The following is a 21525-nucleotide window of genomic DNA, read 5'->3' on the forward strand; positions in this document are numbered from 1 at the left end:
TCTCTCTCTCTCTCTCTCTCTCTCTCTCTCTCTCTCTCTCTCTCTCTCTCTCAACAGGGTTTCATTATGTATCTTTGGCTGGTCTTGACTCTCTAGGTAGACCAGGGTGGCCCTGAACTCAGAGATCCTCCTACCTTTCTGCCTCATGAGTACTGTGCCACCACACCTGGTTCACACGTCTTTTTGGAGCACCTACTGTGTACCAGACCTCACACTGGATGCTAAAGGGCATGGGAGGCTGGTCCAACAAACTGCGGTGATCAATAGCAGAAGGAGGTGTATTTCACAAGTGCCCATGGTACTCGTGGGAGTAAGCAGGAAGCAAGGCATAGGACTTACTTAGTGTGGCTCTGGCTGGTGAGGTAGGGTTGGCCGGGTGGGCTCTTGAGCTTCTGGAAAGTGCTCTTTGGAGCCCTCGCAGAGGATGGCAGAAGCAGGAGTTCCCTCCTGGGTGGGAAGCTGTTCCCACACAGTCCATGCCTTATCTTACAGATGGTCCCACTGAGGACCATCAAGGTGCATGGTACCCAGAAGCCACAGCAGCTTCCTGTTTGCTTGCTTTGGGCTCTGTGTGTGATTTGGTTCTCAGTCAAGCTTCTGTAGTCTGTGGGTTCTGGTTAGAGAAAGGCAGACTCCTTCACTCCCCCTGTTTCTTTATGGGGCTCTTCTTCTGCAGCCACTACAAGGGGGTGATTTTTATCTCAGCATCTTGGCCTTGAGTTCTATACCAGGATCTGGAGTAATTAGGAGAGGCAGGCCTGGCCCTAGCCACAAATCAGCTGGATTGATCTAGGTCCCATGGGGTCCTAAACACCCTCTTTTCCTGCCTACCTCTGGCCTGCCTGGAGATGTCACCTGGCAGCTCTGGGAGGGCAGAATGGTCACCATTTCAGGAGGTCTCTAGCAAGTCACAGTGTGCAATTTTCATAGTTCCAGGGTGTCTTTGTCCTCCAGCTCTTCGCCACTGCACGTGGTGAGATTGGTTCTATTAAGGTTGTGTGGCTCCGAGGACTGTCACCGTTAACTACTTAATGGAAACCATTTATTTTTTCCTTTTCAGCAAGAGCATTTGGAAAGCTGTCCTTTATGTCCCCTCCTCTCCTTTCCTCCACCCCACCTGCCCTGCTGCTTTCCATTCCTACCGCACCTATCTCAAGTGAGCTTGTGCAGGTGTGCTGAGGGCAGAGGAAGCTGCCATGTCCCCGTGTCATTGTGGAATAGACTCCATGCTTAAACAGCTGAGTTGCGGAAGAGTGCTTTCCCCTTATTCATAGCCAATCATCAAGAACATGGTGCTTGTGATTGAACATTGGCTTTTTCATAGTACAGAGCTGTGCTTGGTTCAATGGGGCACTTACAGTGCCTCAAACAGTGACTAGGATCTAGTAGGTATTTGGTAAACGGCGGTGGACGCCAGATATAAAGTTTTGTGCCTGTTAGGGTTGTGTCTGGGAGGAAGCTCGCTGCTGACCAGGATCTGGTTGGCAGAAACTGGAGTGATGCCAGCAAGAGCTCATGGCCTGGACCAGGCCAGGATATCACCCTTGTGTACAGAATTAGGATACAGGCTCAGCACTGTGAGTAATCACGATTACAGTGTCCAAAGAAAGGACATTGTCATACTGCTCAGCTGCCCTCCTTAGCTAGGAAGCACTGAGCAGATGACCCTGGGTGTGAGAGCCCCTGGTGGGTCCTGTGGAGCATACCATGTTGGACACTCCCAGCCGAGAGCTTTAGGGCTAATCCAGTCTTCCAAAGTCCGCCCCCTTGACCCCCTGTGCACCTCCTCAGCTCTGTGTTGACCAGGCTGGCCTTGAATTCAGAGATCTGCCTGCCTCTGCCTCCCAAATACTGGGATTAAAGGCGTGGGCCACCAAGCCCAGCTTAAAACGTAAAGCTAACACATAAAACCCCCAGAGATTTGGGGCCAGCAAGATGGTTTAGTGGGTAAGAGCAAATGCAGCCTAGCCTGAGAACCTGAATTTGATCTCTGGATCCCAGGTGGCAGAAGGCGGAGAGAAGACTCCTCTAAGTTGTCATATGACCTCCACATGTGTGCTGTGACACGAATAGTAAGTAGTACATGAACACACACAGAATAAACTTCCAGAGATTTTACATAAAAATAAAGACTTCCTTTAAGGACCCTTCTCCCTTTAAAAAAAAAAAAAAAGAGCTAACAAGACTGTGCTGGGTGGCACCTTCCATAACTATCTCTAGAAGCCAGGAAGGGCCACTCTCTTGTACCCCACTGACCTCCCAGGAATATCCTATGTGTACAGTTCCTGTGATGCTAGAGACTCCCTTCACTTGGTGTCTGTATTGGCTGGTTTTGTGGATCCACTTGACACAAGCTGGAGTTATCACAGAGAAAGGAGCTTCAGTTGAGAAAATGCTTCCATGAGATCCAGCTGTAAGGCATTTTCTCAGTTAGTGATCAAGGGGGAGGGCCCATTGTGAATGGTACCATCCCTGGGCTGGTAGTCTTGGGTTCTATAAGAAAGCAAGCTGAGCAAGCCAGGGGAAGCAAGCCAGTAAGTAACACCTCTCCATGGCCTCTGCATCAGCTCCTGCTTCCTGACCTGCTTGAGTTCAAGTCCTGACTTCCTTTGGTAATGAACAGCAATGTGGAAGTGTAAGCCGAATAAACCCTTTCCTCCCCAACTTGCATCTTAGTCATGATGTTTTTTGCAGGAATAGAAACCCTGACTAAGACAGCGTCTGAGTAGCAACTGGTTTTTACCCCAGTCTGAGCTACTTGGCTTTCTGTATAATCGGTCTAATGGTGACATCTCTTTTAATGGGCTATAGATCACAAGATATGCTGGTTAAGTTTGTTTTGTTCTTGTCAATTTGACACAATTGGGATTATCTGAGAAGAGAAACTTCAGTTGATAAGGTGCCTTCATCAGACTGGCCTGTGGACATGTCTATGGGCCATTTTCTTCATTAGTGATTTTATGTGGAAGGGCCTAGCACAGTGTGGGTGGTGTCATCCCAAGCAGATGGCTCTGGGCTGTATAAGAAAGCCAGCTAAGTGAGACAGTGATTCTTTCATGGCTTCTGGATCAGCTCCTGCCTTGTTCCTGCCCCGATTTTCCCCAGTGATGGGCTGGTTGTGACACTGGAGTGTAAGCCTTTCTTCTCCAGTTGCCTTTGGTCGTGGTGTTTAATTGCCACCATAGACTACAAGCTGGGACAGGCAATGGAAGACATGGAGGGAGGAGGAAACCTTGGCTACAGCAGGGTTAGCCAGTTTTGATTGCAGGTTCCAGAATATCTCATGGATAAAGATATGTACTCTGGAAAGTTCTGGTCGTTTCCAGGGTCAGCTGGGATGCTGGGTTGAACCAGTTCCTCATGGACATCTAGCAAGGTTTGTGTAGTTCAGCCTGACTCTGACCCTGACTTGACTTCCATCCATGAACCCACTGGCCCTGACTGGGGGGCCACAGTCACGTCCTTCTTTAAGAGGGAGAACATAACTTGTGTGTCAAAGTATTTATCAAGAGCCCTGATGGCAGGAGCACCTTAGATTGACTATTAAGCTCTAGTTTGCACTGGAAATATTGTAAATATACAGATAAATAATGGCTACCTCAGAACTGAGGGTCCAAAATGGATGCACAAACATGCTAATTGGGACGGAGGCTCGTGGCCCTGTTCAGCCTGTCCCTGTGTCTCAGGGACTTGCAGGTCCACCATCTCAGGCTGTATCAAAAATGTCCTCTTCTTCATAGTCAGGGCCCAGGCAGATATGGATGAAGCTAAGCTAGAGTTTTTGCCCCAGCACCGAAGTTCTGAAAGTGCTTCTTGCCTTGAGAACTTGTTTTGAAGAAGCTTACAGGCTGTTAGAATGGAGTATAGATTTGTTACTTAGAAATATGTTGCCTCCAATAAACATGGAAATAGCAGTTACCTTCCAGCCTGTTTCCCCCTCAGCCACAGTAGGGACAAGGACAAGAAAGGTGGCCAGTGAAGTGTGTGAGGTAGATGTATCAGTGCTGGCCCCTGGCAGACTCAAATCACATGGCAAGCTTGTTTAGGGAGGAGGGCATTTGGAACTACTTCAGTCACTCAAATCCCCTCTCTGGGCTAAGTGAGGTTTTTTTGAGGGGCGGTGTTCTACATGGACATTTTTTGTGCCTTTCACAGGGGCAGGTGCCTTGATCTTTGCATCCTTCTTCTTCCTTAGGAACAGACAAAGCCTCACTTGCTGTGTGATATCTTTAATCGTTGCCTGGCTCGTCATGTTGTGTGTGTTGGACTTGACTCACAGCGGCGATAAGCCAGTAACCATGAACTGTTTCTCATATCATATGGACTTGGTAGCAGGCTTTGTATTAAAGATCCAAATGAGCTTCGGGGACAGGAAATGACTTGTTCAAAGTTCCCACTTGCTAAATGGTGGGATGTGAGTTTGAACTGAGGCAAGACACTGAGGTGTCTTGATGTTTCCCAGGCAGTAGGTTCTCAGCCCTTGGATGTACCTGGAACTCAACACTGGGCGGTTCTGCTTTCCTCAGCGATGGAGAGTGCCTGGTTCACATCCAGGTCTGGTTGTGAGAAGTGATGAGAAAGGAGACCTTCTAGGTACTTGACTGCCTGGCTGACTGTGACCTGAGCCCTTTCCTTATTCCCAGGCCCCCTCTTCCTGTGATCCTTCTTTCTGCCTTTGCCTGCTCTCACCCCACCCCTTCACCCCCTTAGAACTCCACTAGGCTCCTGTACTTCTTGGTAGGTGGAGCTTAGCTGGTCTCGACCGTGGCTGTCCTTTAGTGAGTGTTGCTCTCGATTGCTGTGGTAGGAACAGATGCTGTGGGTCCCACTCAGGGCCTTGTGGGTGCTGCAGGAGCTAGAGGCTCAGGTGGGGGACACTTCTGAGGTCACGTGTAGCAGGGGCGTCTTAAGCTGTCTGTGTAACCCATATTTCTGCTCCATCTTCCTTTCTGCCGTTCACCTGCTCACTCATTTGCCCACACATTTATTACATGTCTTTTCTTTCTTTCTTTCTTTCTTTCTTTCTTTCTTTCTTTCTTTCTTTCTTTCTTCCTTCCTTCCTTCCTTCCTTTCTTTCTTTCTTTCTTTTTCTTTTCTTTCTTCTTTTTTTTTGGTATGGTGAGCTTTTTGTGGTCTTTGAGACCACCAAGATAAACAGGGCCAGGAAGTACACTTGTAGCAAACATACGTGTGTATGTTATGCCTGCCACAAACAGGGCACTCAGGAGACATTTATGGGGGAAGGGAGAGTGAACGAAGGCGTGTGATTGCTGGCACTGATACATTCTCTCTAGCTTTGCCATTGGGATATTGCAGTCTCCTGCATCCATTACATGGTGCTCAGACCCACAGTCCCTAAGACAGACCTTCTCCATGGTTCTTGAAGGTCCTCAGGGTACTTAGGGCTCTGTACCTGAAAGCTGGTTTTACAGTTCCTCCTGGGAAGAAAAGAGGCCCCCATCTCGGTGCAGTGCATTGGCCAGGACCAGGACAGAGGTCCTTCAGTCACTGATGATTCCTGCTCAGTCTGTCTCAGCTGCCCTTAGGTGCCAAGGAGCTCCAGCAGTCCCCCGATCAGGAGGCTAGGAAGTCTCCCAGACCCATAGTGCCAGACTTTCCCTTGCTGTTGTTCAACACTGGGCAAGCACAGCTGTTTGTTTTCCCTTCAGCTCTTCCTCAGGTATCACCCCCTCCCTGCACACACACTCCTTTAATGTCCTGTGCAGTGGTTAGTTGGGGATCTGGAATCCAGAGCTGTCTTTCCTGGGGTTCTCCTAGTGTAGTTTGCTTCCCTGTCTGAAACTTGGGGTTGCCATGGTATCTAGGCATCAAGTTACCATGTCAAGGGAGCCTTGGGCAGAGGACCCCAAGATTCCCCCTGCTGGGGAGGCTGGCTCTCCTTGTTCTACCTTTGACAAACTGTTATGCCCTCCCTGCCCCTTCTTGGGCAGTGTGGTGCTTTCTTCAGAGACTATGGACCTCGTTCACACGGTCATCCTGAGGAGGACTGTGGCTTGGTGTGATAAAGGAACTACCTTCCTACTGAGAAGCAGGGTGTGTCATGGCCTCTGTTACCAGAGACCTCCAGTCTAAGTCTTTGGATTCAGGGGTTGTGTTTTATAGGGTGGAGTGGCATGGTAGGGGTGTGTGTAAGAAGCCAGAGTCCAGTGCGACATGGAAGGCTCTCTGTACAGATAGGCTGAATGCTTTGAGATCAGCAATATTTGAGTTCTTCAACTTAAAAGATGGCATCTTTGTGTGGTCCCACTTAATACCATCCACTAAACAGGGCTGTGAAGTCTGTTTTCCTTAGGTCCCCACCCTTATAGATAGAGATTTGCTTCTTTGAAGCCAGTTCGTTTTCCCACACGCTCAGCACTTAGTGAGTGCCCATCATGTGCTGTTTGCACCAAAGGCAGGGGTATGGTAGTGAGCAGAAGCAGCTGCAGGCACACTCATAGCCACACCCATATCCACACCCATAGACACGCCTCATGGTTGATGGGCAAGCTCTGCCCAGTTACTACAGTGAGTCAAGGCACCAGTGTTCAGTCCTTTAGAGTGACTGACAATTGTCATTTCTCACTATTCTATGGACTCACTGGGTCTCGGTGGCAGGTTCTCTTAGTGTTTCTTGAGTGACAGCTGTGTGGTAGCCAGAGCTACAGCTGTCAGAAGTCTATCAGGGTTGGAAGCCTGACCTGGTGTGTCGCCATGGCTGGTGGTTGGTACCAGAGGCTGGGAGTTAAGCGGAGGCTCTGCTAACCTTGAGCTTCTCACAGTCTGGCAGCTCCATTCCCAGTGGGAGTATTCCAGGAGACCTGCTGGGAAGCTCCAAGCTCCGCCTCCTACCCTCAGTCTCTGCACGTCAATTCCATTGCATTCTCCAGGTTAGGGGCTTGCCAAGGCTGCCATCCTGAGGAGGGGCTGTGGAGGGGAAGTGAGTCCTTCTTGATGGGTACAGGGTCAAGGACTCACTGCAAAGGGACAGATGGAATGAGAACTATTTTGGTGTCTCTAGAAAATGCAGACTGCCACAGTGAATGAGAGAGAAAGAGCAAGCTGGTCCCCACGAGCAGCCTACGTACCAAGTGCTCTTACAGCAAGGGGAAGGGCGGGCAGGGGTCCTGAGTCTGTGCAGGGAATTTAGTTAGGTTGGTGAGAGGAAAGGATACCTTGGCTGCGAGGGAGCGGAAGTATTAGGTTCTAGGCAGAAGCAGCTGGACGGTTCATGGAACTGAAAGGCCTATGTGGCCATTCAGGCCCCCAAATGGCTTTGACGACATGTACACATTCCTCAACCCTTGGCTGGTTGTTTCTTGTCTCTGCTGTGGGTGGACAGTGTGATGGTCCCACCCCTTCCCTTCTGGCCTTGACTAACCTATAGAACCCTGTTTTCATTACTTAGAGTGGGGACATGGTGGCAACTGCTCGTAACACTCCGCGCTGGGCATCCCACAGAGCTTCAGTTAATGCCATCTTCTGTCTTGATGGCTTCCTGGGCAAAACCCGAGAAAGTGTCAAACTGAGTTGTCTGTGGTGGAGCATGAGGCCTGGGAAGTAGAGGCAGGTGTCAATTTGGATTGGGAAGGCAGTAGTTTCGGGCTCATTTGGTTTCCTGTACCATGCTTGTGGTCACAAGTTCCATGCAAAGTCCTTGTAGCTTGGGTTTCCCCTGTTCAAGGCTTCAGCTGCTGTTGATGGCATCTGGGAGAACGGGAGTGGGCTGGGAGGGAAAGGAACTAACAGCTTTGTCACAGGCCCAGAGGCCTCGACCTATGTGAAACCAGCAGGCTGCCCTTTCCCAGCTTGCTGAGTACTGTGTCTGATCGGGTGGCTGGAGGGGCCTGGCTTTGGTTGAAGCCAGGATGCCACTGTGCTACAAACAGGGGTGGCAGATGATGCCACTGTGCTACAAACAGGGGTGGCAAATGATGCCACTGTGCTACAGACAGGGGTGGCAGATGATAGGGACTTGGTAGGGATTTGGATATGCCTGGACATCTATCTCTTGTGCTTGTTTTAGCCATATGCAGTCTCAGAGTGGAGACCAATAGGCTAGCTGGGACTGGCAGGACAATCCCTGGGGTCAGAGAAGTAGGGAAAGCCAGTCATCTGACCCTAGAGACTTGTGCAGCTGATCCCGGTGGATCCAGGATAGAGGAGAAGCCACAGATCGCTCCAGGCAAGATGTTGGCCCCAGAGCCTTGCACCTCTGAGAGCTGATGTCTCAACAGTTGAACAGAATAGGCTCCATTTCTTGAATAGCTTGGGGTGACTCTAAGGAGCCTCTGTTTTCTTCTCTTAAAAGAAAGACAAGACAGGCTGGAGAGATGGCTCAGTGGTTAAGAGTACTGTCTGCTTGTCCAGAGGTCCTGAGTTCAATTCCCAGCAGCCACATGGTGGCTCACAACCATCTGTAATGGGACCTGATGCCCTCTTCTGGCATGAAGGTATACAGGCAGATGGAGCACTCAAATACATAAAATGAATAAATAAATCTTAAAAACAAAAACAAAACTCTTTTCATTCTTTTTCCCCTTCTGGTGAAATTCTAGTGCTGCTGAATAGGAGAGTAGGGTTTTTTCTCTTCTTCCTCCTCTTCCTTCTCTTCTTCCTCTTCTTCTACTTCTCTCCTTCCCTTCCTCCCTCCCTCCTCCCTTCCTTTCTTCCTTTCCTCTTTTCTTTTATTATTGTTGTTGGTTTTTGAGACAGAGCCTTTCTGTGTAGCCCTGGCTGTTCTGGAACTTGCTTTGTAGACCAGGCTGGCCTCAAACTCCTGCCTCTGCCTCCTGAATGCTGGGATTAAAGGTGTGCACCACCACTACCACCCAGCAAGAGTTCTTATTTGGAAGGAGACTCTACAGGGTGTCCTGCCCAGGGTCAGAGGGTGTTGTTGTTGTTTCAGGGACCCTGGGGGCTGGGTCTTAAGGAAAAGTCTCTTTCTCAGAACTTGGACTGTCTGACACTCTTCTCTCAGCTTTACTTTCCTTGAAGGTCAGGCTGGAGAGCTTTTCACCCTGGGAGGCTGGATCCGTGAGGTCTGGGCCTCCATCTATCCCGAGCTGGCTTCTTCTTCTGCCCCTTGCCCCCTTCTTGCCCCTTTCTGCACAGCCACCCTGCCTTCCCATTAGCAGCCAGACATAGAGGAGGTGACAGTTTCTTAAGACGGCTTTATACTCTTGGACTCCTTTATGGGTTTTTTGCCTTATAAAAACTGAGGGTTGACATTCTGATTTATGCACTCCCGGGTCAACAGGATGTACCAGATTTAAAGAGATCAAATGCAGTGTAGTGTTTGTGGTTCCAATTGCGGATTCGCTGAGCTATTACAGCTAAAATTGCCAAGTAAATACGGCAAAAAAAAATAACAATGGGGTAATTTAAATATGTCTATTAGACTGTGTGTTAAGTAAAGCAGCAAAGGCTTGGTGTGGAGTGTAACTTACTATCTAGAGAGTTGGTAGAGCAGATACTGCTGGAATTATGGCTCTTTTAAATCCTCTACAGAAGGTTTTCTTTGTTTTTGTTTTTAAATTAAGGAAAGAGACAGTGAAGTAGAGTTTCAGAGAGCGGTGCTTGCCTATGTTAGTACGCTCTGTGATGATGATAATTTCAGAGGCTCTGAGTGAGATGTTTTATTTCTTCACTTTCTGTTTCTCACGTCGCTCTTGCTGCCGTGGATCAGATTCCCTGAGATAAATATGCTTTTAATGGGATTTCTGTATTGCCGGGAGTTGGCTTGTTCTGGTAATAAAAGAACCTAAAAATTGTACATCCCTTAATTGGTAAGAAGAGAGATGTTTTGATGGGCCACAAATGGAAGCATTGATTTTTACTGCCTCTGCCGTGCGTCCTACACTCCTCCCTGCCATGGAAGGCAGCAGCTGGCTCTCCAATGAGCTGATTTGTGTTCCCCGGTTCTTGATGCTGGGGGTTTGGAAATGTGTGTTCTTTGCAGACAGGAGAAATAGAGCCCTTATAACATCATCTGTTTCTAAATTGAAATATTTATGGGTCTGTGCTTTGCACCTCAAATTGAATGGGTTCTTGGCTTCAGGTCTCTCTGATGCTTTGGTGACTGACCCTGGGGAATGTAAAGGTTGTCTGCTAGGCCTTTTTTGGTTATAGTTATGTGCAGGCATACATGCACATACACATGCATGTTGTTGTTGCATGCATGTATATTTGCATGAATACATTTATGCATGGCAGCGGCCTTTTTCGTTGACTTAGGTCAGTGCTGCCAGTTTCTGACCTGTTTTAGGACAATTGTATATAGAAAGGGACAGCATGCACTTGGGTTTTCCGACCCAAGGATTTCTGTATTTTAACGGACACACTTAATTAAGCCACTGACATTTATGAGGGTTACTAGCATGTGTAGTATGTTTACCATGTTATTTTTTTCTTTCTGTGTGTTCCTTTGCAAGTTCTGTTAATTGTTAAGATTGAGGCTATTCTCTGTCCCCACAGATGTGTGGGGCTATAAGGTAGACAGAGGTCAAGGAATGGATGGTGCTGAGATGTTACACCTCCTCTGGATATGGGGAGGCCCTACTTTGACATGGGACTCCCGGAGCTGTCCCTCTCTGCGAGATGCTGCACCACGTGACCTGAGCTCCTTTATCATGCTCTGGGGTGTGAGGCTGTGAAATGGGGCTCTGTACTCAGAATCATGGATTTGCCAAGCATGTGAATGCAGGGATTCTCCTTCACAAGCTCACCGCATAGGGTTAAGTCCAGAGCAGTTGTTACTCTTACAGAAACCGCTACCATCATCCAAGCCTGGTGTTTACTGTCTATGTGGCTCCCTGGTCACCAGGAATGGCTGGATCTGTTCAGGCTTTTTGTGGCCTTTCCTTTCTTTTGTTGAATCAGGGCTTCACTCTGCCCAGACTGGCTGCTAATTCACTAGGTCACTCACTCCCTTTGGCCTTGAACTGGGAATTTTCTAATGCAGAGATTGATGGCATGTGCCACCATGGCTAGCTTCATTCAAGTTTTGGATTTAGCCATCCTGGGCCCGTCAACTTCATGCCCTTTCTTTTTTTCCAGAGATAGGACATTTGCAGAGACCTGGGAGATGTGCTGTGTGGAGGGCCACGGTGGCTGAGAGGTTCCCGTTCTAAACTGCAGGAGGATTTCAGGGGAAACTGGGTGTGCTGGGTGCGGCTGTGGGGGCTACAGAGAGGCATGCTGTAGAACTGGATTTTTTAGGAAACAAATGCTAAAGCGTTCTCACTTCCCTGAGGGGTCAAAACCCCAGCAGCCATGCATAGAGGGAAGATGACAGGAAGTCCTCCTAGAAGATTTGCGCCACGAATTAAAGAATCTAGTTGAGAATTACTGCACCACATGCTACAGCCCCCCTCCCCCCAATATATTAATATACTGAGAGGTGTCGAGAATAATGGACCCCAGGCGGTAGAGTAATTAAATGTATCGTAATAAATACTGGGTGATTCTTTTAAACCCCTTTCCCGAGACCCCGTCGGCTGATGTGGACTGTATTCTTCCTGTTGGCAGGTGGCCTAGAAGGAGAGCCAGAGTGTGATCGGAAAACCAGCCGCGCGCTGGAAGACAGGAACAGCGTGACAAGTCAAGAGGAGAGAAACGAGGACGATGAAGACGTGGAAGATGAGTCAATTTACACCTGCGATCACTGTCAGCAGGACTTCGAGTCTCTGGCAGACCTGACGGACCACCGGGCCCACCGCTGTCCTGGAGGTAATGCTAAATAGCGCCGGGATTCTGACAGGTGGTTACACGGATAATTGGACATAGCAACAGCTTGAAGCCTCAAGTGAGATTAAAGAATTAATAATGTAATTTTACAGTTAATGTCATTGTATTGTGGTGTCTTGGGTACCCTGTATCCTCTTTTAAATAAAATTAAATAAAAGCCACAGCATCCTGGCAAGCAGAAATTAGGTAGAGGTACTGACTTACCCTACTCCACAGTATATGGGCTGTAAGTGGGTGAGTCCCCAGATTTATAGAAAGCCTTTTGGAAACCTAGCAACTAAGAGGTTGTTAGTGCAAGGTTAAACAGCCTGAGTGTGGAAAGCCATGCAAAGCAGTGAGCTGTGTGGAAGGACTGGTGGTGGGATGGGGAAATTTCAAAGATCAAGACCAACTTGTGCAATGGAGACCCAGGTCTACCTCTGGGCTTGGTGCACTCCTCATGAGTAAGAGAAGTGCTAGAGGTAGCGGCAGCTCTATTCTGAAGGAATCCAACACTTTGGAGGGTGCGCTGAGACATGGTGTCATGTGGAGTCACTTAAGACTCTCTTTCTGGTGAGTAGGGAGCTGGGAACATGCATTGGGGTGTGCCAGCCACACATGCATCTCTGGGCTCTTTACAACCCTGCATTTCATCATGGTCATCAGTCAAATCCTTTGGATACAAGTTTTGGGAAAAGGATCTTTAAATCTCAGGTCCGTTTTCTAAAGCCCTGGAGACTGTCACCCACTTCAAATTTACTGATAGGAAGAAGCTTGAAACTCTAACCCCTCACTTACCTTGTTTTTTAAAGGCCCTTAGGTATGGCTGGGCCTCTGCTGAGAAGCGTTTCCCATCTCATCAGATCCCCGGGAAGGGCCCCTATCCGTTACACACAACCATGCTCTTAACAATGCTAGTGTTTCTATGTGGAGAAGAAACCACAAGACTCAGGAGCAGAGGTGGGGAGAGGCAGGCACCGAAGCTGAGGTCTGTGTACAAATAAGAGTCAGCAGCTAACTGCTTCAGCTGGTGGCCTCCAGCAGGCTGAACTCTGCAGCAGTCTTTTTGAGGGGTGCTCAGCTTTGGTATTGATGTTCGTGGTGCCTACTCTAGCCCTGCCTACTTCCTAACAGGACCCCACTAACGACCTCCATTGGGATGTGATATGTGATATCTAGGAACACCCCCAAAACCTGGAGCATTGGAAGGGAGTTCAAGTGTAAGTAGTGACCTTGCTTAAAAGCGTCCTGGAGAAATTCATTATCACCCTAGCTGAGCGCTTCCTGGACATGGATGAGACACGTGCAGGACTCTCCCTAGGACTCGTAGGCTCATGGAAATGAACCACTGGAAATTGTTTGGGCCTTACCCCCAAACCCTCCCCAACCTAGGGTGTGCCACACTCTCCAGTTGCTTCCTGCATTGCAGGCTGTTGTGTGGGAAGCATGTAGCCTTTCATTCTGAGGTACTCTGGTATCCTGGCCAGTTCACTTTACCAGTTCTGTTCCGTGCATTGATTGGACTTTAGCATAAAGATGTCATGGGGAACTTGGTTTCTGCTTTTGTACTATGTAAAATTATGTAAAAAGTATAGTAAACAATAGTCTGGTGGTGGTGGCACAGGTCTTTGATCTCAGCACTTGGGAGGTAGAGGCAGGCAGATCTCTGAGTTTAAGGCCAGCCTGGTCCACAGAGCGAGTTCCCAGGACAGCCAGGTCTATACAGAGAAATCTTGTCTCAAAAAAACACAAACCAATGACCAATAAACAAACAAGATTCAGCAGCTCAGTTTCCTTGGCTGGGCTCACCATTGATCAGCTGATGGTGTCACCAGCCCTCCTCCCCACTGCATGCTGTGCAGAAGGTGATACGGGTGTGTCACCTCTGGGGACAGACATCTCAGAGAGGTCCATGCTAGTGTGTCTGGCAGCTCCAGGGCTCTGCTGAGTGACAAGCCTGTCTAAAAGGTAGTCTTATGCTCAGTCTTATCTGAAAAAGAAAAAAACCCTCAGTGTCTAACTGATTCTCCCACTTGGTACTTAGCACAGAACACATACATGTCAAGGGTAAGGATTTCTTCCCACCAGCAGCCAGCCTGCTGAGCAGTGGACTCTGCTCTAATTCAGCCATGATACTGCCTGTTCAGAGACAGCCTTGGATGCTCTATATAGAGGGCTCAGTTCTAGCACTGTTCTTCCACTTTCGATAGGGACCACAAGCTTTGGCTTTGCCCCATGTTTCTAACCAAGAAGCTAAACTGGGGTCCTGTACTCCCTTACATTGGATTTGAACAGCTTGCCAAAGTGACTCAGAGAACTCAAGGAAACACTTTTTCTGTAAATACCAGCTTGCTCTAAAAGCTGTTCTGGAGAATGTGAACACAGAGCTGTGGGGTGAGGTGTAGGGAAGGAGCCGGAGCTTCCTGCCCTTTGCCCACCACCCTCTTCTACTCATCTTTACTCATCTTGAGACCCGGCCTCCTGGGGTTTCATGGTGGTTCATTGTCTCATCAGCCTGCTTAGGTTATTGGCCGTTGGCCATTGGTGTTCTCTCTAGCCCCGCCCTTCCTAGAGGGAGGGAAGGAACACAATACATATCAGAGACTATTGGACCCAAAGTTCTCTCTGTTGAAAATTTGGGGGTCAAGGGCAATACTACCTATCTTTCCTGATGCCACCCTCTGAGAATGGAAGTCTTGTCCTTTGTAGGAGCCAGTGCTGCTGGGATGTGGAGAAAGGGGAGCCTATCTATAAAGCTGTCATGGCAGGAGTGGAGGGCTCTGATGGGCGCGTTCATGGGAAATGGTTGTCTTAAAAATCACATATATGTGGCCAGACATGGTGGCGCATGCCTTTAATCCCAGCACTCAAGAGGCAGAGGCAGATGGATCTCTGTGAGTTCAAGGTCAGCTTGGTCTACAAAGCAAGTCTAGGACAGCCAAGAGTCTATCATACCCTCTCTGTCTTGAAAAAAAAATGTGTGTGCGTGTGCGTGGATGTGCATAAGTGCATATGTGTGTGTGAAGGCTAGTGCTCAACCTGGGTTGTCATTTCTCATCTGCCTCTTTTTTTTTTGATGACAGGGTCTTTCACTGGCACCTGATTTTTGTTGTTTGGGTGATGGTAGCTAGACAGCCAGCGAGTGCCACAGATCCACCTGCCTCTGCCTTCTGAGCTCTGGGATCACGAGTGTGAGTCACGACACCCAGCCTTTGGTGGAGCACTGGGGATTAAACTAAGTTCCTCGAGTTTTCATGTCAAGCACTTTAGCTACTGCCTTAGGGTGAGGGCTGGGTAGTCTTGAATGGAGTTGATTTAAAACTTCCTTGGCAGTGGGACCTGTGTCAGTCACATTTTCTTTGCTGTGATCAAACACCAGAAAAACACAGGTTAAATGTGGAAGGATTGATTTTGGTTCCCAGTTTCAGAGATTTCAGTCCTTGGTTATTTGACTCTTATTTCTGGACCATGATGAGACAGAACATCATGGGAGAAGGATGCAGCAGGGCAATTCTGTTCCTCTCTTGACAGCCAGGAAGAAGGCAGGGGGAAGGGATGGAAGAAGGGAGAAGAAAATGTATATACTGGGCATGGTACATCCTTTCAGGGCATCCCCCCAGTGATTCACGTCCCAGAATTAGGCCTGTTCCTCAATAATTCTGTTATATGATCAATCCATCCGTTAGGTCAGAGTCTTCATAATCACTTCCCAGAATCCCATTAGCTGGCAACCCAGACCCCAGCGCGCAAGCCTTCAGGGGACATCTCCGATCCATAACATGGATCTCTTCTAGCTAAAGCGTCGGGAGTAGAGATGGAGGGGGCAGTACTTGGCTTCATCAGCATGGGAGGGAGGAGTTACAGGTATTGGGGACCAACCCAGGTGAAGGGGGGGCACACAGGGAAGGGGAGCTTTCTGTGTAAAGGTGACAACGACAGTCTTAAGGATGACCCTACCTGGCACCTGGGCCTCTCCTGAGGAATCCTCATTTCTGGTCAGTGCTTCAGAAGATGTCATTGTTCCTTGACAGGAGTGGCCATGTTTGGCCTATCCGTTTCTTGAACTTAAAAGGAAGTTCTGCCCCCCCCCCCCCCAGACACAGAGGGCATGTGTGCATTTTTCTAGGCTGTGAGAAAAGAAAGAAAACTCTAATGTTCTCTGTTTGCTCTAACACCTCTTGTCTTTGTTTTTCTCCAGCCCCCGGCCAAGGGGAAGCAGATGCTGGTCTCCATGCTCGGGGTTATAAGCATACACCAAGAACCAGCAGTATGGCCTGGTTAGCCTTTAACTTTTTTCTGGGTAGAATCTCATGTCACTATGCAGTGTCTTTTTGGGGTGGGGTGAGAGAGTGGGCTTCTGGCTTTCACATAGTGTTCGAGGGGAGGAAGCTCGGGTGTCTGGGATGGTATCTCATCCTGTGAACAGGGTGAGTCTCTACAGTGTTGGCTTGTCACTGTGCTGGCCTGCTGTGCCTAGTATGTGACATGTGGGCCCCCTGTTAGGAGATGCCATGCATTTGATAGCCCTTTGAATTGCAGCTTATGGAAAATCCCCACTAATTCAGACTCTGCTGTCTTAAATAACATTGGAACAGGAAGAGGGCTGAAATATACCCAAACACTGTTTGTGATGTGATGTTCTGGCCATGAAAAGTGCTAGGAACGGTTATAGCAGGGAGCGGGGGGACTCCAGTGACTTCAGAAAGCGTCTCTGGGCACTGCCTGGGGCTCTGCAGGAGCAGCGTCCATTTGGCCAGGGGCAGCTTCCAATGTTTATGTGCCATTGAAGCTGATCACTCTGGACCTTTAGTCTAGATTCAGATAGAATCTTTTATCATTTCCTGGCACCAGTGCTACCTTGTGAGGCTAGTCTGTGATTTCAGCTGACCGTTGCTTTGGCCTAATTGAATGAGGCTGCCCTCCCGAGGATGCTGGGTGCTCTGTCTATGCCATTGTAACATTTTAAAACTGACTTTTCCAGCGATTCTTCTGATAGTGCCCAAAGCTGGCTGTCAATCCCACCCTGCAACAATCCCGATTCCTGAGCTGAGCTACTGATGGCTTTTAGAGGTAGTGGCCTCTTTGCTAAAGGGGCAGCTGGTATATCTGGCTTTTCATTACAGGGAAGGGCAGGTGCAGTCTCTGTAGAAAGACCGTGGGGTCTAATATGAAGCTGTAGGGACGTGTTCCATGCAATAGACAAAGCCTGCTGGACTGGTGCTGACCTGAGCCTGAGTCTTCCCTTTCTCTGGTGTCCTCTCATCTCTGACTTTGTTCCGGCTACACGATAGCTGAAGAGAAGTAGGGCTGAGGCCCATCATGCCCCTGGCGCTCAGAGTGAAAAAATAAGCAAATACTTCTTTCTGTATGCATGGACTGCTGTTTCCTACCACTCTGCACATATTTAGCTCTTACTGCATACAAGGCCCTGTGAGACTGCCTGAAACACAGCCCCTACCACCTTCCCTAATTTCTCTCTCTGTAACCACATGCCTGTGGTCCATGCCCCATCAGTTTCTGTAGGGAGCCTGTAACGGTGTTCACCATTTACTGTCCATGTCCCTCATTAAGTTTCGTGAGGACAAGAGTGACATTGGTTGTGTTCCATTATATTTTAATCCAGCGCCTGGCAGACAGAGGTACTTAATATATGATTGATGAATGAATGAATGAATGAATGCTCTCCACATAGTCTCTACAATAATCCTAGCAAGAGTCAGGAGTTTTCCCATTTGTTCTCAATTTATACACTGGGTAACTGAGGCTCGGAGTTGAAGGAGCTTACCCAGAATAATAAATATGGAAAGAACAGGAGACTGACGAGGTCTGACTTGTTTGTTGCAAGCACACAGGCTAGAGACTGTGTAGCATTCCGAATCAAACTGTGGACACAGCTTTCCTAAAGGCCCAACCACAAAAACACAAGTGGAGACTCTGTTTCAAAAGCTATGTTCTTGGGTTATTATTGTTGTCTCTTCCTGGGGACCAAGGGCTGTTTCCCAGCCCCTCTGAAAGGCCAGCCATTCTTTTCTGGTGAAGGTGAGATATGGCCGTAGCAGAAGCCAAGGGGAAAGTTAATTAGGCCCTGGTTTGTTTAGTTGTAGCCAGAGTGACCTGTGGGTCCCAATTACAGGTCTGGGGCTGCACAAAAACTGCCACCTCTGTTGGCCTTGTTCCTGTCTGCTGCTGGCCAGGGCTCGGCTTTGCATGCCAGCTTAGGCCTCTTTCTTGCTCTAACAGCATAGAGGTCCCTCCCTGCACTAACAGCTTGGGGCATCCTACGTACTGGCTCCATGTGGGTAATACAGAGAAGGGATAGAGCCAGTCACTGGGCAGTGTGCTGACAAACACACAGGTGCGGGGTGTGACTTTCTTCCAAGTGTGAGGAAGGACACACAGCTGTGCAGAAGGCCTTGGGGGCTTGAGTAGTCTCTTGCATCAGGAGATTTCCTGTGTACAGATAGTATCTGGTTAAAGAACAGAGCAAGGGGTAATATTAGCTACCAAATGTATAGAAGTCAGAGACACAAACCCAGTGAAATGACATACATATATATTGGGGTGGGGTGGGGGGCAAACAGACAAGACTGACTACTGAATGACACAAGAAAGAAAAGAAAGAAAGAGAGGAAGAAAGAAAGAGGCAGCCCATTGGCTGGAAAGGATCAGTTCCTTCTATGTTAACCTAATGTTAGTCTGTTGGGGTGGAGTGGCTTTGTTCAGCCATGGACAGATTACAGTTCCTGAGATCAGGGGGTGGAGCACAGGCAGGAGGAAGGGCTCAGGGAAAGGAGTGTGGCAGGGGTGGTACCCAGGTCAGTTTGGGCTGGTGCCAGTGGGTTCTAAGTGTCCAGGGACAGAGCAGGAGGCAGGAGACAAGCCCATATGTCCAAACATGGCTGGAAACCTAAGGCACGAGGATACATGGGTTGCTCAAGAATTAGGACTAAGATTAGCAGGGTGGCTATCCTGAAATAAAAGGAAACTGGACCTCTCTTACTCCTCAGGCCAAAGTAAATCACATGGGGATCTGGGTTCTAAATAGAAAAAGAAAACTTAAAAATACTAAAAGAAAACATAGGGAGAGTTAGGAAATCAATTTAATAGGGCCAGGGTGAGTGGAGCCTCTCTAACTATAACCTCAGACCTAGAAGCCATAGAACAGGAGATAGAAACATCAAACTGCATAAAAACAAAAATGTAATACTGCTTTCACACCTGCCATAGTAAATCAAATGCGACACATATCACAGGCAAAGGCTGTTTTCCTCAATGTGTAAGGAGCTTCTGTAAGCAAACAGTCAATAAATCAGCAGAAAAGCAGGCAGGGCCTAGGCTGAGCCATGGCCAAGCCACTGGAGATGACAGCGTTGCCGAAGGCCAGTGCCCGCTCTGATTGGCTGGTACCACACTGCTGGTTAGATATTTTGAATATCTCCCATGTGCAAAGGATAGAAATGGAACCAGAAAAAGAAATACTAGTGGGATCTTAAACATTTAAAAAGATTCGGAGCTCCATTTATAATAAGAAAACTATATATTTAAGCCACAGGGAAATGTCGTTTTTAACCTACCAGATTGGCAAAGATCAGACAGCTTGCCAACCCATCTTGCTCCTGATGTTCTTTGATGTCCAGGCTTGGATCTTGTTCTCTTTTCTGTTCTTAAGGTCGCCTTTGCCTGTGGCCAGAGCACACAGTAGACACTCCATGAGTGTTGCTGATCTTGCCACAGTGGGCTATGTAGCTTCTAAATGGTAAAGGGGTGCCTATGGCAAGATGAACATGGAGACACCTAAGTTAAGGTGCTTTGCATTCTGGGTAATCACCACAGATGCTGTATGCACTGTGCCTGGATATGGTAGGTTTTTGATTTTGGAAGGAAGGTTTGAAATGAGCAGAATGTCCGTCTTCGTCTCACAAATGTTACTTAGCATGTACTGGGGGTCCTCTGGAGCACCTGGGATGCAGATTGTGATAGAAGAACATCTACAGTGCATCCTCCCCCTGACCCAACTACACAGAGCGAGTGCAACTTGTCTGGTTGCTCATCTTCACAGCTGCCTAACAAATCTAGCACTATAGAAGACAGCGCTCCACTGGACCATGGGGAAACCTGTATACATGTGCTGCTCTGGTGGACTTGAGACTCTCCCAAGTAAAGAGAGGTTTTTAATCCTTTCCCACCTGGCCATCCTGGCTACTTTATTGAGCTTTAGCATCACCGAACTTGCTTTGGTGGCCCAGGGTGCAAGAGTTGGCGTGAGGTAGGCCTTCTGAAGACACTGGCTAGGCCTGGCCTAAATGAGCAGGGAAGAGAGTTCCAGGGAGTGCAGTGGCCCAGATCTCTCCTTAATGGGAGAATCTTGCCTTCTCTCACAAAGTCTCAAAGCTTCTCTTGGCTTCCTGTGCTTGGTCTCAGCTAGACCACAAGGTCCAAACCTAACCTAGTACCAGGCTAGTTTGCACATGTGACCTGATGAGGTCTGAGTCTAGCCGTCTCTTATCTGTTGTAGTTTGGAAATTTTTGTCAGGCAAGTACAGATGCTCTACATACTGTGTACACACGTGAGTGTCTTTATGTGTCTTTATGTGCTCATCTGTTCCTAGCTGGAAGGAATGCATAACCTAGCTGGAAAGTAGAGTTATTTGAATCACTTCTTCAGTTGCCTGGCACATAGTAGGTCTCTACTTAATGTACTTTAGAGACTCAACCCAAATGGCAAGCAGATCATAGATCACTAGTCCAGGGAACTAAGAAGTAATGCTGCTTTCACACCTTGTTCTCCAGGGCCTCTCAGGACACCACCCCAAGTCTTTCTCCAGTAAAGGTGTCCTCGCAGCCCCGCAGTGGTGGTGGATTCCTTTGGTCCCAGTACTTGGGAGGCAGAGGCAGGCGGATTTCTGAGTTCGAGGCCAGTCTGGTCTACAGAGTGAGTTCCAGGACAGCCAGGGCTACACAGAGAAACCCTGTCTCGAAAAACAAACAAACAAACAAATAAACAAGGTGTCCTCAGTACCCACAGGTGACTACCCTCCTAACTCAGCAGTCTCAGTAGAGCATGTGGCTTGTTTTCAATGGTCAGGCTAGATGTCCTAAGGTTGATACCCAATAGAACAGCCAAGACTAGGAATCACTTGTTCCTGATCTTCACTGTTGCAGAACCGATGGACACGTGCTGTGCCATGGGAGACAGTCACGGACATGACTTTGACTTAGTGTAGGAAGTCAGCAGCTCCGTGTTGTGGGATAGGAGTTGAGGAGGTAGAGACCAGGCAACATGGGCATCCTCTTCCAGAGGTGAGAATTCTAATGTAATCAAGTATAAAAGACTGAAAGCCTCGCCCTGCGCCACGTTGTGGGGTACCTGTCAAGGTGACTTACTTTGCTTTACACATCATGCCTAAAGCTGATTTGGACATTTTGGATGGCAGAATTTTTTTAGCCTTAATATCAGCCTATTTGGGCTTGCAGAACTATTCATTCAAAACCAACCAGAACTCAGACTTGGGCTGACCTGGTAGTCAGGCAAGACTGGCGCCGGGTGATGGTCCAAGAAAGGTAATCACTTGACTATAGCTTGAGATATCTGATAATCCCCATGGCCGCTTCCATGTGGCCAGGAAAGCATGAGCCTTTACCCAATTCCATGGATACTTGTGTATGCCTGGCATCAGGCTCACAGGCACCTGAGGTCTTAGATCTTTCGCCGTTCAGAGCCTGTGGGGTTCCCACCTTTGTAGAGGTTCCCCTTTCATATCGCCTAGCCTCTTACCACCAGGGGCTTTCTTAGACGGA

General features: G+C 48.3%; 1 protein-coding gene across 2 annotated transcripts in view; it reads left to right on the top strand.

The window, feature by feature from the left end:
* The window catches only part of Znf423 (zinc finger protein 423), a 241208-nt gene that overhangs the window by 32207 nt on the left and 187476 nt on the right, over positions 1–21525 (top strand). The window contains exons 1-2 of one of the 2 annotated variants that reach the window (XM_028755499.1): positions 2058–2072; positions 11530–11730. The gene's annotated coding sequence lies outside the window, so the exon portion shown is untranslated. Of the gene's footprint in view, positions 1–2057; positions 2073–11529; positions 11731–21525 lie in introns of those variants that run through there. The other variant, XM_028755498.1, reaches the window with a different exon arrangement.

The sequence above is a fragment of the Grammomys surdaster genome, unplaced genomic scaffold (assembly GCF_004785775.1).
Source record: "Grammomys surdaster isolate TR1022 unplaced genomic scaffold, NIH_TR_1.0 126063, whole genome shotgun sequence".
In the NCBI taxonomy this organism is placed as follows: domain Eukaryota; kingdom Metazoa; phylum Chordata; class Mammalia; order Rodentia; family Muridae; genus Grammomys; species Grammomys surdaster.